This window comes from Callithrix jacchus, chromosome 5 (assembly GCF_049354715.1).
Source record: "Callithrix jacchus isolate 240 chromosome 5, calJac240_pri, whole genome shotgun sequence".
NCBI classification, from domain to species: Eukaryota; Metazoa; Chordata; class Mammalia; order Primates; family Cebidae; genus Callithrix; species Callithrix jacchus.
The window spans coordinates 162,105,188-162,123,738 of NC_133506.1; the positions used below are offsets into that span (position 1 = coordinate 162,105,188).

Here is an 18,551-nt window from a genome sequence, read left to right on the forward strand (position 1 = left end):
GATTAGGTTAGTAGCTAAAATCATCTCAACAAAATGTTGCCTCTTATCAGGAATGACTGCTGTGTGGCTGTTACCAACGCAGATACTTTCAAGTTACAGGAAATGGAAACTGAAATCAAAAGAAAACAAAAACCAAAAACCGGCGAAGATGAAGTAAGGTAGACATGATTCTCCAGGCAGCCTTGCTAAGTAATTCACTAGACATTGGAGAGCTATTAAATACCTGCTCTGTGCAGAGCAGTGTGCGATGGTGATGTGGGGCTGTTTAAAAATATGGATTTGTGGCCAGGCACGGTGGCTCACGCCGGTAATCCCAGCACTTTCCTAGGCCAAAAGAGGTGGATCACCTGAGGTCGGGAGTTTGAGACCAGCCTGACTAACATGAAGAAACCTCGTCTCTACTGAAAATACAAAGTTAGCCAGGCATGGTGACGCAGGCCTGTAATCCCAGCTACTTGGGAGGCTGAAGCAGGAGAATCCCTTGAATCCAGGAAGCGGAGGATGTGGTGAGCTGAGATTGCGCCACTGCACTCCAGCCTGGGCAACAAGAGCGAATCTCCATCTAAAAATACATATATATTTATATATATATATGGACTTGCAAGACTCAGTTTCTGTAGGTCCGTGGGTGAACTATGGCATTCATATTTTTGAAGAGCTCTGAGATGATTCTGAGGTGTGCCAGTATTCTCGCCAGTGTCACAATGCTGTCCTACACAAAGATGAGTGAAGGCTCTTCCCTCACATTACCTGCATTCTGGGAGTATTCTAGGAGACAGGTAAACAAATGGGAATGCCACTCTGGGATAAATGAAATGACAGCTGTGGAGGCACAGGGAAGCTAGGGATTAGCCTTCTGAGTAAATCAGGAAAAGGGACATTTGAGAATGAGCCACCAAAGACATAGGAATTCACCAGGAAGAAGGAGATGCTATGGCAGACGCTTGTCACTCAAAGTGACATGGTGTGTACCTAATTCCAGGGTTTGTCATGTGGCTGGAGCACCACAGCCTTAGGTCAGCAAGGCACTTAGGAGCTGGACTGTCTTCCTTATAATATTGGTGCTTAGAACAGAAAGACAAATGCAGGTTTGATAGCTAGCAAAAGAATGAAATTGAAGGGTGGGCAAGGGTGGGACAGGAGAGTAGAAAATAATGACAAGGATCAACGGTAGGAAAGGCAGTCAGGGTTTCTAAGCCATCCTAAGGCATTAGAGTTTTGTAGAGTAGGCCAGAGTTTCACAAATTTCAGTAAGCATCTAAACCACTCGGTGAAGGGTGTTTTAAAACTGATTTATGGACAGGCACGGTGGCTCACACCTGTAATCCCAGCACTTTGGGAGGCCAGGGCAGGAGGATCACCTGAGGTCAGGAGTTCAAGACCAGCCTGGCCAACATGGCCAAACCCTGCCTCTACTAAACCTTAGCCAGGCATAGTGGTGGGTGCCTGTAATCCCAGCTACCATGGGGGCTGAGACATGAGAATCGCTTGAACCCAAGAGGCAGAGGTTGCAGTGAGCTGAGATCATGCCACTGCATGCACTCCAGCCTGGGTGACAGAGAGAGACTCTCCAAAAAAAAAAGTTTCTGATTCAGGTCTGCAATGGGGCCCAAGGATTTGCATTTCTAAGAAATTTCCAGTTGATACCATTGATGCCAGTCTCAAGATCACCCTTTGGGAACCACGGTTGTAGGCAATGGGGAAGGCACAGGAGTTTCTCAATAGGGCAGTCATGCAATAATATGTTTGACAACGTTAGCTACTAACAGTGAGAGGCAGAGATTGAAATCGAGAAGATAAATTCAGAGCCTAATTATGTCTAGGAAAGAACTACAGATCTGAGCTAAGGCAATCCAGAAAGCAGGAAGCAAAATTAAGACATTTCACATAGGCCAGGCTCAGTTGCTCACCCCTATAATCCCAGCACTTTTGGAGGCTGAGGCAGGAGGATCACCTGAGGCCAGGAATTTAAGGCCAGCCTGGGCAACATGGTAAGACCTCATCTCTACAAAACAAATAAATAAAACATAAAAGACATTTCACATGAGAGATTAGCATAGATAAAAACTAGATGAAAGGGAGAATTAAGTACTGGAAGGCGGCAGGAGAAGGGGAGATGGCTTTTGCAGTACTTTGAAACCAGCTCTGCCGCATACTGGTCACACAACCAAGTCCAAGTCTCTTAATTCCTCCAGAGGCCCAGTGTCCTCCTCTGCTTCATGTGGGTATTATGAGGAATCGAGATCGCCCACATCAGTGGTTCTCAAATGGAGTTGATTTTTCCTCTAGCAGACATCTGGCAATGTCTGGAGGCTTCACAATGATTGTGAAGCCTCACAGAGGGTAGGTGCTACTAACATCTAGTGTATAAAGGCCTGGGAGGCTGCTGAACATCTTGCAATGCACGGAATAGGCCCACATGACAGAGACGTCCTGCCCCGAGTGTCAATAACATCGAAGTCGAAAAATCCTCATCTACATGATATGCCTACCTTAGAGCCCCAGTAATTTATTATTATTATTATTATTTTGAGACGGAGTTTCGCTCTTGTTACCCAGGCTGGAGTGCAATGGCGCGATCTCGGCTCACCGCAACCTCCGCCTCCTGGGTTCAGGCAATTCTCCTGCCTCAGCTTCCCAAGTAGCTGGGATTACAGGCACGCGCCACCGTGCCCCGCTAATTTTTGTGTTTTAGTAGAGACAGGGTTTCACCATGTTGACCAGGATGGTCTTGATCTCTTGATCTCATGATCCACCCGCCTCGGCCTCCCAAAGTGCTGGGATTACAGGCATGAGCCACCGTGCCCGGCTGAGCCCCAGTTATTTAATGGCTGCTGTCTTTAGGGTGACTTTTAGCTTCGTGACCGGATAGGCAGTAAGAACCATTAACTAAGAGGAGGGACAAGCTTCTTTTTTAATTTTATTTTTTAATTTTTTTTTTTCCCACCCCAGCCTCCCGAGGAGGCACAAGCTTTGAAGGAAGTTCTAAGTGTCTATTTAGGTGCTGCTGGGTGTGAGGTGCCTGTGGGATGGGAAAGGCAGACCTGGAGACCAGCAGTCAGTGGAAGAGCATGGCCTTTCTGGAGGCCATCTTCCACATTGTTTTTCGCTAGGAAAATACCCCTGGAACTCTTGTTTCAGACAAGAAAATTATTTTGAGGTTGGATGAAATTTAAAGTTGGAATAAGGGAAAACCCAACTAAGGGGAAAACCACTTCTAAAGGCACTAGTAATAGGGATGTTGGCTCAAGAACACAGTTGCCCATGTTGGTTTCACAACACAACCACATCACACACGAAAGCTTCAAACCTGAGATGTTTCACTCCATTCACTTTTGTTTTGGCACATTCTCAAAATGTTTTTAAATATGTGAATGTGATTTATTATGGCAACAGACGTCTACAGGCTCCTTTTGGATGCCCGAGAATGGGCTCTCTACTTATGAATCATCTATTCTTTCACCTTATGTGTGTGCATTTGGGTGAAAATGTGGGCTGGCCTTTTGCTGGGGTTGTTCTGGGGTGTGTTCTTCTGCAGCAGAGGCTGGTGGAGAGAAGCAGAGGTGAGTGGGGAGGGTCCTGGGCCCCCATCCCCGTTGAGCCGAGTACTTTAGCCTCTTAGCTCTTTTGCTCACTGAGCTGCTGCCTAAGTTTGTTTGAAGAAAGAATTCAATGGCTTTTAAAAGTTTGAAAAGTCACTGCACTAGACAATTACCTAGGAATATGTTTTAAGAGGCATGGAAAAGACCTGAAATCTAGTGAGACTGTTAGATTGTCTGAAATTTGGCCAATTAGAGATTTATTTAGAAAACAGTTTTCTTTTCAAATGAAACTACCTCTGGAAAATAATCATGTATTTCTTCCTTTGGTAAGTGAATTTAATCTGAGCAGAAGACATTTTGGTTGGGGAAGAGGAGAGCTGAGTGAAAAGTAAAAGGATTCCAAAAGTTGTGTAAAGAAAAATGTAAAACGAGACATTGTGGGAAAACAGAAATTCAGGAATGCAATCAGCAATTTTAGCCAGCTGTATGACCTTTATGAGAAAAGATTAGGCCTGGCATGGTGGCTCACACCTGTAATCCCAGCACTTTGGGGGGCCAAGGCAGGCCGATCACCTGATGTTGGGAGTTCAAGACCAGCCTGACCAATGTGGGAAAACCCCCGTCTCTACTAAAAATACAAAATTAGCCAAGCGTGGTGGCACATGCCTGTAATTCCAGATACTTGAGAGGATGAGGCAGGAGAATCGCTTGAACCCAGAAGGCGGTGGTTGCAGTGAGCCAAGATCACGCCATTGCACTCCAGCCTGGGAATGCAAGAGCAAAACTCTGTCTCAAAAAAAAAAAGGGAAGATTAAATCAAAAAGAAATTTTACCAATTTATTTTACTGCAAACATGTTTAACTATGTCTTTATCTTTCAAGAAAATAAATGGAAATATATATCTGACTTTCAAATTAATTGCCTTAGATTACTCCTGTATTAATATGTATAAATGCAGAGATACATAAACTCTAAGACTTGTCAGAAAATGTCAATGAAAAAAATCTTAGTTTTTGAAAATTCTAAAAAGTTACATTTTCTTAAATTTGATTCATCAGTGGAAAGTCAGATTAATCTGAGAGATTTAGGACAGCAGTTATCTAAAGGTGCTTTTTTCTCTCCTAACAAAGGAGTTATGTAAAACTCGCTGAATACTTGGTATCTCCTCTTTTAGTGTGTGTGTGTATGTTTGTGTTTGAACATATTTGTATCGTGACAATTTCATGTGAAATTCTTTAAATGCTACCATAGAACTGTGGAATGGTACAACTGTTAGTCACCATAAATTCATACAAGAAATACTTTTTGAATGATAAGCATATGTCATTCTTTGCATCAGATCCATCAGCTTTTCGTTTTTTGGAAGATGATTGTGACAAAATGTCTCTTTTGACAAAGTTCGGAATGTTGAATGTATTTCACTTATAATTTTCCCAGTAAGCAGCTGCGTATTACTTTCTAAAATCAACATGATTATATCAAAGTTTCTGAACCTATCAGAATCAACATTAATGAAAACCTTAACACTCCAATATTTACCCTGTAATTACATGATCAAGTGATCTCCACGTGATAGTGCTTTATACAACTTGTCAAAATTTCGTGAACTGCAAACATGCTGTATTTGGGCTAAAATGTCTTTAACAGTGTTAAAATAATGAGCCTTTGAGTGTAGTGCAAAGAATTCTACATAAGAATGGAAAGATGCTGGGCGCAGCAGCTCACACCTGTAATCCCAGCTATTTGGGAGGCTGAGGCGGGTGGATCACAAGGTGAAGAAATCGAGACCATCCTGGCCAACATGGTGAAACTCCGTCTCTACTAAAAAATGCAGAAATTAGCTGGGCATGGTGGCGCGCACCTGTAGTCCCAGCTACTAGGGAGGCTGAGGTAGGAGAATTGCTTGAACCTGGGAGGTAGAGGTTGCAGTGAGCTGAGATCATGCCACTGCACTCCAGCCTGGTGCCTGGCTACAGAGCAGGACTCTGCCTCAAAAAAAAAAGAAAAAGAAAAGGAAAAGAAAATATATACATTTGTTGTGTTTTTCAGATGACAATGTATATTGTCACTTGGGGAAATGAGGACTGTAGAAATGTGCTTTAATTGATATTTCCTACCCTCAGGTAGGTGGCCGAATTTCCTTGTTCATAAATTCAAATCTGAGGAGTAGGTTGTGTAGTAGCTGCCACAACATCTCTATTGGCTACAGGAATGGAAGGGATTTCCCTTAACTTTAGGGAAACTTCTGTAGACTCTGTCAGTGCTGTCGGCAGGGAGATTCCACCGAAGGGTTTCTTTAGGTGTGATAAATGAATCAAACAGAAACTCTCTAAACTACTATTCATTTTTTTCTTTTGTACTTCTTTCTTTCTTCAGATGAAGTCTAGCTCTATCACCCAGGCTGAAGTGCACTGGCATGATCTCAACTCACTGCCACCTCTGCCTCCCAGGTTTAAGTGATTCTCCAGCCTCAACCTCCCCAGTAGCTGGGATTACAGGCATATGCCACCACGGCCAGCTAATTTTTATATTTTTAGTAGAGACAGGGTTTCACCATGTTGCTCAGTCAGGCTGGTCTGAAACTCCTGACCTCAAGTGATCCACCTGCCTCGGCTTCCCAAAGTGCCAGCATTACAGGTGTGAGCCACCACGCCCAGCCTTCAAGTACCATTTATTTTGACCCAACATCTATTCCTTTTCCAAAGATGCCCCTTCTTAGGGAACGCCTAATGGTTCTGATGTTTTCACTTCAAGCCAACACTTTCGTGAGCTTCATGGCAGATATCACCACGTAAGAGAACATGTGGCACAGGGGAAAGAGTAACGGCCACAAAGGTAGAAGACCGGAACTTGAGAACTGGCAACGCCATTTAAAGGTCACGAAACCCCATGAAACCATTGAAACGCTGAACTTTGGTTGCTTTATTTGTAAAATGGAAATATGAGTCATAATAACCCCACCTGTCCTATCTACCTTTATAGAAGCTTGCGAGGGCCATAAACGGCACCTTGATGCAGTATAAATTGATGTTATAATTTTTGAGCTGCCAGTGTAAGAGCTTGACGTATTTTTTCTAATAATACTTAAATTTGCCCTCAAAGAATTCTTAACTTCAGTTTCAGTGGCTTTTGGTTTTCAATTGCTAAAGCATTACAGAGCTTTGAAATCCCTTTCAGAAGCTGGGTGCAGTGGCTCACGCCTGTAATCCCAGCACTTTGGGAGGCTGAGGTGGGCGGATCACCTGAGGTTAGGAGTTCAAGACCAGCCTGACCAATATGGTGAAACCCCGTCTTTAAAAAAAAAAAAAATCCCTTTCAGAATAGAAATCAAGTGGGTTTATAGTTTTACTTACAAATATAGAAATACCTGGCACAGAATACAGTTTCCGGTGAAGCTGGAATTCTGTCGTCATAAGTAGGAAGCTGCGGACATTCCATAGACATTTTGTGACGATGTCCTACCCTGATATCTTCGGGTAGCTAAGGAGAGTTTCCTTTCTGTGGATAGGGCCGTGGGTTCTCCTGTTTGAGTTGACTTAGTGAAGCAATCATATTAGGAACGTTTATGACCTTTCATGTTTCCAGGACTGCGATACAGGGTTGGGATTTACCAAAGGCACATCACATGGCTTAGAGTTCAAGACTTTTCCCAGTGGTCCACAGGACCCACCAACTGTTAGGTTGGTGCAAAAATAATTGCAGTTTTTAATATTAAAAATAATGACAAAACTCACATTTACTTTTGCCTAAATATGTGGCTCCTCTCCTTGAATTACCAGTAAGACAATCCTTGACCAAGAGAAAGTGATGAGCATGGTTAAGGTAATGAGGTTACAGGCAGTCTGAGAAACTCAGTGGTCCTTGTTATCCATCAGTGCAGGACAGTTCTCCAGGTGGCCATGGACCAATCCAGTTCTCCCCCATTTCTTGCACATAGTTCTCAAGAAAACTATAGAATGCGCTGCAAGTGTTGTATCCTGAGATAGAAAGAAACTGCCTGAAATAGCCCAGGCCTTGTTTCTGTCCCTCCTGAGGAATACAACATCTTGAGTTAGGGATGGAATGCCTGAGACAGCCCAGGCTTTGTTCCTCTCTCCCCTAGAAGCAGGATGTCCTTCAAAGCTTTGCCCAGTGAATCACATGGCCTCTGAAGTGCATAACCCAGGGCAGGCTGCCTTTCGGGGTCCCTCAGCTGTGGTGCAAGTCGGACATACACAGTCAAGACCTCATCATCCCTGGGAGCTTTCTTGGGGGACCTGCTCACACTGGATCTGAGACATCTTCTGTTCCTTACTCTCGGTAAATGGTATGCCAGTTTCATGTAACTTGTGTGTGAGCGAGTTCTGTCTCATTAAACTCAGACAAGTAGATAACCAGTATATGGTGGACCTAAATAGTATCTCAGGATGTAGCGGGCATAAATGTATGGACTCCTGTTGCTGATGGTTGACATAATGATCTTTGCTATTCTCTATGCAGTGGAGGTTCTCACTCAGGACTGGTAATCAGTGAGCCTGCTTCACAACAAAGAGCTTGCTGTTCAAGCTTCTGGTTTTGTCAAATAGTCCTGTGTTTAGGTTTCGGCTCTACTATATACAATTGAGTGACTTCGGGCAAATTACTGGACATCTCAGGGTCTCAGTTTCTTCTCCTGTGAAATAGGAATCATATGTACATGACCTAGTGAATAGTGTTGTTGTATACATTAGGTAGGTACAAAATGCTTTGTATCATGTATCCAACGTAGTATATTCAATAAATGTAGTGATCATTATTATTTAATCTCTGAAAAAACAAAGTGAGCAGGGAGACATACTTGAACAAGCACTTGACACACGCACACACAAGTCCAAATGGCTAACAAATATATAAAAAGGAACTTCATTTGTCACAGAGGAAATGCAAATTACAGTCATACTGCGGTATCTCTGTATGCTCGACAAAATGGTTAAAATGAAAGCAAAAGTCTGTTTTGGGCAAGGATGTGAAACAAGCAGAGTTCCTGTGCTCTGCGAGTGGAACTGTAAATCAATACAGGCTTTTTGGAAAACAGTTTAGCAGAATCATCTACGGCTGAATATTTTTATATCCAGCAATTCCATGGCTAGATGTCCAACATAACTTTGTACACGTATTCCCCAAAGGTCACATATGAAAACGTTCATATCAGCATTACTAATTGGAGTGTAAAACTAGAAACTACTCCAATGCCTATCAACCACAAAGGTATAAATTGCAGTATATTCCTGCAATGTCATACTGTGTGTGAACAAGAGCTGTATTTGTCATTCTGTAAGTGCTAGTGGCCATTATCTTACTTCCCCGGGCCATCCCTAGTTGTCGTTGGACTACTGTCTAACTCATCTCACTGATATCACTTTTAATGGTTAAACTTTAGGCTCAGCTGCAGTTGTAGAGAATTAAAATAACTGTAGTTTCAACCCTTGGAAGTTTGCTCTTAGATACCAGTCTGGGCACATGCAAGCCAGAGGCTGGGATGAGGACTTAACGGAGTCAAGGGTCTAGGTTTCTCCATTTGCTTTGCTCTGCCTTCTCTACAGTGTTGCTCTTATTTGCATCCAACGCATACACAACGTAGCCAGTGAGAAGGGGGAAAAGGAGACTGGAGGGCAAGTTCATGTTTCCTTTATGGGTACAACCTAAAGATTGCACACAATGCTTTTACTTACTTTTCGCTGGCCAAAATTCACATGGCCAAACCCAGTCACAAAAGAAACCAAGAAATGTCGTCTTAATGAGATGCAGGCGTGCTGCAGTAGAGAGCCTCCAAAGTGGCCTCCAGTGAGTCTTGCCTTCAGGCGTTTCTAGCCCTATGCTGTTTGTTTCCTCCAAAGTTGAACGGGACTATCTGGTGTAACCTTCAGACTCTATCAAGCTGATTACAATTCTAGTTGACATCTTGACTGCAACCTGAGGAGGAAACATGCAGCTAAGCTGCTCCTGAATTTCTGACTCTTGGAAATTATTTGAAAAAATAACTACTCGATGTTGTTTTAAGCCACCGTATGTCAGAATAATTTGTTATACAGCAGTAGATAACTAAGACAAGAATTGAGAAGAAACTAAAGTAAAAAGAGAATGGGGGTAGGTGTGGTGGCTCACACATGTAATCCCAGCACTTTGGGAGACCAAGGTGGGTGGATCACTTGAGGCCAGGAGTTGGAGATCAGCTTGGACAACATGATGAGACTTGCTTCCCTACAAAAAATACCAAAGTTAGCCAGGTGTGGTGGCATGTGCCCGTGGTCTCAGCTTGGGACATGGGAGGCTGAGGCAAGAAGATTGCTTGAGCTCAGGAGATCGAGGCTTCAATGAGCCAAGATCATGGCACTGCACTCCAGCCTGGGTTGTAGAGCAAGACCCCATCTCAAAAAGAAAAGGAGAAAAGAGAATGAGACATGGTCTATGAAATTTTACATAGAGTGGCCAGGGGAAATATTAATGTGGCCTCTGAGTAGGGAAATACCTTAAGGACGTGTGAGTACGGAAAGAGTATTTTGGGTAAAATCATGTTTATAGTCACAGTGTTTATCAAGCAGTATGCCACAGGCACTGACAAACCAGAATAGGTGCCCAGGTCATAAACATTCACCAAGATCTCATGTGGAACCCCAGCTGCATATCCACCGTAAGCAGAGGGAAAAGGAGTCAGAGACCCTGAGGTGGGAGAGCGCCTGTGTTTGATAGACCACAAAAAGACTAACGTGAGCAGAGGGTGACAGCAGGAGGACATGAGGACAGAAATGTAACCTAACATACAGGCCAGACAGTATAGTGTCACTTAAGTCATAGTAAAGCCTTTGGCATTTCTTCTGCACGAAATGGGAAATGTTTGAAAGATTTTGTGAAAAGGAGCAACATGGTGTTACATGTTTTAACATGATCACTGGCTGGTATAGTGAAAACAGACTGAAGCAAAATGTTATAGGTTGAATGTCTGTGTCCTCCCTAAATGCATGTGTTGAACCCTAACCCCCAGTGCAATGGTACATAGAGGTGGGGCCTTTGTGAAGTAATTAGGTTTAGGTGAGGTCATCAGGGTGGGGCCCTCATGGTGAGATGAGTAGTCTTAAAAGAAGAGGAAGAGAGAGAGAGATTGCTTTCTCTTTTTTTTTGAGATGGAGTTTTGCTGTTGTTACCCAGACTGGATGCAATGGCACGATCTTGGCTCACCACAACCTCCGCCTCCTGGGTTCAGGCAATTCTCCTGCCTCAGCCTCCTGAGTAGCTGGGATTACAGGCTCGCGCCACCATGCCCAGCTAATTTTTTGTATTTTTAGTAGAGACCGGGTTTCACCATGTTGACCAGGATGGTCTCGATCTCTTGACCTCGTGATCCACCCGCCTCAGCCTCCCAAAGTGCTGGGATTATAGACGTGAGCCACTGCGCCCGGCCCAAGATTGCTCTCTTTCCATGTGACCACAGAGGAAAGGCTGTATGAGGATAATGAGAAGGAAGCCTTCTGCAACCCAAGGAGAGAGTCCTCACCAGACATCGACCCTGCTAGCACCTTGACGTTGGACTTCAAGACTCTAGATGTGTCAGAAAATAATTTTTAGTTGTTCAAGCCACTCAATCTATAGTGTTTTGTTAGGTCAGCCCAAGTTGACTAAGACAAAAGGCAAGAGTGGAAGCAGGGAGGCTGTTGCAATAATTCAGATGAAAAATGATGGTGGCTTGGGCCAGCGTGGTGCAGCAGAGGGGCTGAGAAGTAGAGAGATTCTGGATATATTTGTAAAGTAGAATGAACAAGATTTAAAACCGTAAGATGAACAAGAACAGACTGAACGTCAGTTGTAGAGAAAGAGTCAAGGATAATATCAAGGTTTTGAATTTCAGTCGCTGGCAGGATGGAGTTTTCATCAGCTAAATTGGGGAAGGCTGTGAGAGGCATTTCTGGCAGTGGTGGTAAGCGAGCATTGTCATGAGCTCATGTTTGGATTTGGTGAAGTTTTCAAAGCCTGCTAAATATCCAAGTGGAGTAAGTTATTGTAGTACAAATATGGAATTCAGGGAAAATACCCAGATTGAAGACCCCAGTTTGAAACTCATTGTCACATAGCGTGTATTCAAAGCCAAGTGATTAAATGAGACTCCACAGTAATGAGTTTAGATCAGAAAGAGCTCGGGTGGCCTTGTCCACAGCTGTGAATCGTAGGAGCAACTTTAACAGTATCAGAGGGGAACTGGGATTCTCTCCCTGCTCACTCCCGTTTCAGGAGGTTAGTAAGAGTGTGTGGTTTCCAGGGAGGGACATGAGTGAGCTGGGCCAATGTTCCAGAGGTGTAGGGTCAACGCGAAGAGTGTAAGAACAAACAGACATATCTGAACCTCTAAATCTGAAGTCCAATCAAGACTATTGTCATGGACAAGGGGGAAATGCTGTTGACTCGCAGCTGGAAAACCAGGTCTTTGTTTTCCAGATCAGTGGTTCTCAATGTTGGCCACACTTTGGAATCACTGGGGGCCTTAGCATCACTGAGGTTTGGTTCCCACCCCAAGATTCTGATTTAATTGGCCTGGAGTGTAGCCTAGCCTCTGGGAATTTAAAATGTTCCCAGGGATTCCGAGGTACAGCCAAGGTTGAAAACCACCACAGTAACTGGAGAATGCTGTAGTCGTCATTATCAACACCTTTACAAGCAGCTCTTAGCTTGCTTTTTGTTCAGAAAGATGTTAGAGAGAAGTGACTAAACTGTGACAGAATGACAGCTCAGGAGGCTACAAAATAGACAAATTATAGGGAGAAGCATTAAACATATATTTTAAATTGTTTTTAAGTAGGTTATTTCTCAGAACATTAGGCTAAAACCACAGGGATGTGTGCAAACAGAATAACAATGTGGGACTTTTCTGTGGTTTGTGCCAGAGAAGGTGGTGTGCAGTACAGCAGAAGAATCATCGGCGGGTTTGTGAGGGAAGCATGGACACAGAGTATATTCAAACATAGGCAATGCGGGTGAATTGAACACTTTTCAGAAGAATGTAGAATAGGTAAGCATACACAAATTGTTCATTTTTTTATCTTTTTTTTTTTTTTTTTTGAGACAGAGTCTTGCTCTGTCACCAGGCTGGAGTGCAGTGGCACAATCTTGGCTCACTGCAACCCCTGCCTCCCGGGTTCAAGCAGTTCTCCTGCCTCACCCTTCCCGAGTACAGGTGTGCGCCACCATGCCCAGCTAATTTTTGTATTTTAGTAGAGATAGGGTTTCATCATGTTGGCCAGGATGTCTCGATCTCTTGACCTCATGATCCACCCGCCTCGGCCTCCCAAAGTGCTGGCTCTATTGTTTTATCTTTTGAGACAGTTTCACTCTTGTTGCCCAGGGTGCAGTGCAATGGTGTGATCTCAGCTCACTGCAACATCTGCCTCCCGGGTTCAAGTGATTCTCCTGCCTTAGCCACCCAGGTGGCTGGGATTACAGGCACCCACCACCACACCCAGCTAATTTCTGTATTTTTAGTAGAGACAGGATTTCACCATATTGGCCAGGCTGGTCTTGAACTCCTGACCTCAGTTGATCCACCTGCCTCGGCCTCCCAAAGTGCTGGGATTACAGGTGTGAGCCACCTCATGTGGTCACAAATTGTTTATTGATATAAGACATTTTTAATGGTTTGAATAGTGTTTTCAGAATTTCTTCAAACATATTTCTGATATGTTTGTTTGCCAGAGTATAGCTCCATCTGACCCCCACTCAGTTGACCTTGAAAAGGTCATGCTGTTCTTGTGGCTACAGTACAGGGACATCACATTGATGAGCCACATCATGGTACAGAATTGTGAAAGATAAAAGCATTTTGAAAAGCAAACCTGTATCACCCTAAGTTTCTTTTGTTTCAATCACTTAACATGACTCAATGTAGAGAGAACAAGTAAAATGCTAGAAAAGTGAATAGTTTGTACTATGTCAGCATTAGATTTGGTATTTAATTTAGGTTACGACAATCCAGCAGAGTTTGTCCCAAAAACTCATGTATTCACGTAGAATCTGACCACAAAAACCAAGCTGAGACCCAGATGAAAACACGATGTTTTCTCTTTCCAGCTGTTTGTTAGCAGTGCTTTTTCTGAGGCAAAGGACTTGGATCACCAAGCTGTTGTTCCTTTTTAGGGTGTATATAATCCAAGAAAAATGTACTGCTGGGTTATAGAATGCTAAGGTTGAGTTTTAAACTCACTGGGAAAATAAATATAGCAATCAAATGTGTCCTGTTACAAAGAGTAATGGGTGGATTAGCTCTTGGGTACTAACAATCTGTGCTTCAAACCAGATGTTTAGTTCTGGCTGGAATCCTAAACTGTGTTCTAAAGAGAGGACTGACACTGGTATTTTAGGAATGTTAAACAAGAACTTTCCCATATTGTCTTTTCTTCTTAAGCCACATGACCTTCAGCAAATTACGCAACTGTTCTGAAATTCACTTTCCTTTTCTGTAAAGCCTCTCCTATTTGCTTTTACATGATCTCAGGGACGAATGTGATTATTCCACATGAAAAATTATAAAGTGCTTTTTATAGTTAGTATTTAACAAGTTAACAATGGCATACTGGACTATCTGTGCTTGCAGATGGTGTTGTAGCATGCATTAGTGAGATGGTAACTTTTTTTTTTCTTTTGAGATGGAGTTTCGCTCTTGTTACCCAGGCTGGAGATGATAACATTTTTAGAGATAATGTGTATATTCCGAACAAGAGAGTTTAAAGATCAAAAAGAAATTTTACATTTATTACCACATTATTTATCCTGATATAACCTGTGAAGAATGTTAGTTTTTCTGTTTTTAAAGATGATACAAGCAGCTTAGAATTACTGTGCAATAATTCATATACACGCATATTTATGTACATATTTGTTGGGCTACATGTAAGCCATCGTTAAGAATTTCCCCTATATTATGTTAGTTCCAAAAGCAGGCTTCAAATCTAACTCGTTAAACTCCCTAATGACCTCCTTACTAGCTAACTCTCTATTTTATCATATCGGGAGCTTTAAAGGAGACTCTACTCAGCAAAAAATTGAGAATTAAAATATATGGTTACATCATACACAAGGCCCCCATAGGGGGATTGGGGGATTTAGTCGATGTACAAATGAAAGGTACATGCAGAAAAAAATGACAAAATATCCTTTACACATACGTAGTGCTGAGGCTCCCAGCGGAACTGAAGAAGCCTCCAGGTCTCTCTGACCTTCCCCACTACACCATTCTGTCTCTCCCAAAGCACAGAATGAAGCTGAAGTTCCTTTTTCTGCCTAAGATCCAGACCCACCAAAAAGAACATATTTTTTTTTTTTTGCTTCCTCTTCCTGTAAGACCAGGATATAACCACACCTGAACAAGTCCTTTCACAAAATAAGGTAGTATCTGTTCCCCGATTCATTCCTTCTCCCTGGGAATTCCCGCAACAGAATTCCTCTTCTTCCCCCTCCCACAGCCTGTTTTGCCAGGACGGTGTATGAGCTTCTGAACCCCTGCTGGGGGCTTCATAGTCACTTTGTGGTTCTCCCTGTGGATAGCTTAATAAAATTCCTATGCCTTTTCTTGAATTTCTCTGTCTTTTGTGAGTCGATTTTTTTTTTTAATTTCAATTTTAATTTTTTTTGGGAGGGAAGGAGGAAGGGAGGAAGGCAGGAAGGGAGGGAAGGAGGAAGGGAGGGAGGAAGGAAGGGATGAAGGAAGGAAGGAAGGGAGGAAGCGGGGAGGGAGGGAGGAAGGGAGGGAGGAAGGGAAGGAAGGGAAGGAAGGGAAGGAAGGAATTCAAGCAATGAGAGAGACATTGCCAATTTGGATCTAGAGGTTTACAAGTTGATTTCTTTTTTTGAGAGAAGGAAAGAAAAAAAACGAGTAAAGGAGAGAAAGAAAGAGGAAGAGAGAGAGGGAGGGTGAATGAAAATATTGCTTTATTCTGGAAAAAAAATGGGTATTAATAATGGCCAATCAATGTTTCATTTAAACCTATGAGTAGGTGTGATGTGGTATTGACAAGAATGTATATTTTGTGTATTTGAAGTGGAGAACTCTATAAATATTTATTAAGTTTACTTCTTCCGGATCTGAGTTCGAGTCCTTGATATCCTTATTAATTTTCTGTCTCATTGAATCTAAGTCTCTATGTATCTGGGTGTTAGGATCATTAGCTCTTGTTGTTGCATTGATCCTTTTACCACTGTATCTTTGTTGCTTTAAAATCTATTTTATCTGTTACGAGAATTGCAACTCCTGCTTTTTATTTATTTATTTATTTATTTTTGCTCTCCATTTGGTTGGTAAATCTTTCTCCATTCCTTTGTTTTGAGTCTTTGTGTATCCTTGCATGTGAAACAGGTCTGGATGTAACATGCCATTGGGTTTTGGCTGTGTCTTTTGATTGGGGGATTTAGTCGATTTAAATTTAGGGTTACTGCCATTTGATGTTAACTGGCTGTTTGATCCATTTGTTGATGAAAATTCTTCTTTATGTTGGTGCTCTTTACTTTTTGGTATATTTTTAGAAAGGCTAATACTGGTTGTTTCTTTCTGTGTGTAATGCCTCTTTCAGAAGCTCTTGTAAAGCAGGCCTGGTGGTAATAAAATCTCTGAGTACTTGCTTGTTCATAAAATATTTTATTTTTCCTTCAGTTGTGAAGCTTAGTTTGGCTGGATATGAAATTCTGGACTGAAGGTTCTGTTCTTTGAGGATGTTGAATATTGGCCCCCACTCTCTTCTGGCTTGTAGAGTTTCTGCCGAGAGATCTGCTGTAAGTCTGATAGGCTTCCCTTTATGGGTAACCTGACCTTTCTCTCTGGCTGCCTTTAGTATTTTCTCCTTCGTTTCAACCCTGGTGAATCTAACAATTATGTGCCTTGGGGTTGCTCTTCTTGAGGAATATCTTTGTGGTGTTCTCTGTATTACCTGGGGTTGAATATTGACCTGCTTTGCTAGTTCAGGAAAGTTTTCCTGAATAATATCCTGAAGGGTATTTTCCAGCTTGGATTCATTGTCTCTGTCGCATTCAGGTACACCTATCAAACGTAAATTTGGTCTTTTCACATAGTCCCACATTTCTTGGAGACTTTGCTCATTCTTTTTTATCCTTTTATCTCTAATCTTGTCTTCTTGTTTTCTTTCATTAAGTTGGACTTTGTCCTCTGATATCCCTTCTTCTGCTTGAATAATTCGAGTGTTTAAACCTGTGCATACTTCTCGGAGTTCCTGTATTGTATTCTTCAGTTCCATTAATTCACTTATATTCCTCTCTAAGTTGTCTATTCTCAATAGGATTTCGTCAAACCTTTTTTCAAAGTTCCTAGTTTTTTTACGTTGGGCTACAACATGGTCTTTTAACTCACCAAAGTTTCTTATTATCCATTCCTTGAAGAGTGATTCTGTTATTGGGATGCGCTCGTTCTCCGTCAAGCCTTGTTCCATTGTTGATGTGGAACTGTGATCATCTTTAGAGGGAGAGGTGTTCTGATTTTGAGTATTCTCAGCCTTTTTATGCTGGTTTCTTCCCATCATTGTAAATTTATCCTCCTGTCGTCTTTGAAATTACCAACTTTCAGATTAGGTCTCTTGAGTGGACGTCCAGGTTGTTAGTTCCCAGGGCCAGAACAGTGGCATTAAGACTGATGGTGCTTTTCTGCCCAGGATTCTCCTGTCTGGCTTCCTTTTTGTGTCTGTAATGGGTGACTCTGCCTTCCCGGGGCTCCAAACCTCGGTCAGAAGGGGAACCAGTCTCGTTTACTCTGCGCGGAGAGCTGCCGCCCTGAGGTGCCGTCACAGCCACTGCACTGGCCTCAGGAGTTGTGCTGGGGACCCATGTGGGTCCTCCAAGCCTCGGTCAGAAGGGGAGCCGGCCCTGTTTACTCTGCTTCGAGAGCTGCCACGCTGAGGTGCTGGCGAAACTGCTGCGCCAGCCACAAGAGTCGCGCTGGTGACCCATGTGATTCCTCCACTGGGGATCTTCTGCTCCATGAGTGACCAGAATTTGTCTGAAAGTGTGGCGTCCTATAGTTCTCTGCGCTTTGACTGAGAGCTGCAATCCCGAGCTGTTATTGATCGGCCATCTTGGAATGTTCCCCCTGTGAGTTGATTTTTGAGTCAACCTTTAGAGGACAAAGAAGTTTCCCTATGACAGGAATACATTGTTATAAATCTCTTTCAGTTGACTTTTTAGAATTTTCAAGTTCAGAAGATTATATACCTAAGAAGCTGATGTTAATGCAAACAAAGGATTAATATTGTGATGAAATGCAGGTTCGGCCACTGGCTGTTTGCAAAATCCAACAAAGTGCAGGACAAAGAAGGTGACTTTGTTTTTTGGAGCTAGCAGTGGGGAAGGGGTTCAGGCTCCGGCCTTAAGAAAAGCGCTGTAAAATTCTCAGGCAAAACGCTGGGGTTTAAGAAGTGGGGAGGCGGTGAGGCACTGCAAGTCTCGTGACTTGTTCCAATGACTTGTGTTATTGCCCCAACTGGTGAATGGGCTGTCACCATGTCAGGCTTGTCTGTGTTGTCAGTTAGCTGCAGCCTTGAGGTAATCTCCTGGTGGGGGGAGAATTCCATACACTCCTGAATTGTCTCAAGACTCTCTCTGGAACTTCTAAGCAAACTTAAATAGATAAGCCAGCAATGCAAGCTTATGGTGGAAAGAAGGGAGTAAAGGTTATTTTATTACTAAGAAGTTAATATAAAGGGCTGCAGAAGAAAAAGTGGAAGAAAACCCTTAAAAGCAGGGTACTTAGTTATAGGATTAGTTTCTCAGGGCTGTCAGAGCAAGTACTGCAAACTGGGTAGCTTAGAACAACAGAAATGTATTTTCTCACAGTTCTGGAGGCTAAAAGGTCAAAATCAAGGTGTTGGCAGCGTTGGTTCCTTCCTCCCAGGGGGATCTGAAGGAGACTCTGTTCCATGCTCGACTTCCAGCTGCTGATGTTTGTTGGAAATCTTTTGGCATTCCTTGGCTTGCAGCTGCCTCACTGCCATCTCTGCCTCTGCCACATGT

General features: G+C 42.8%; 1 long non-coding RNA gene across 1 annotated transcript in view; it reads left to right on the forward strand.

The window, feature by feature from the left end:
• Positions 1–18,551, forward strand: part of LOC144582900 (uncharacterized) — a 28,040-nt gene that overhangs the window by 345 nt on the left and 9,144 nt on the right. The window lies entirely within an intron of this gene.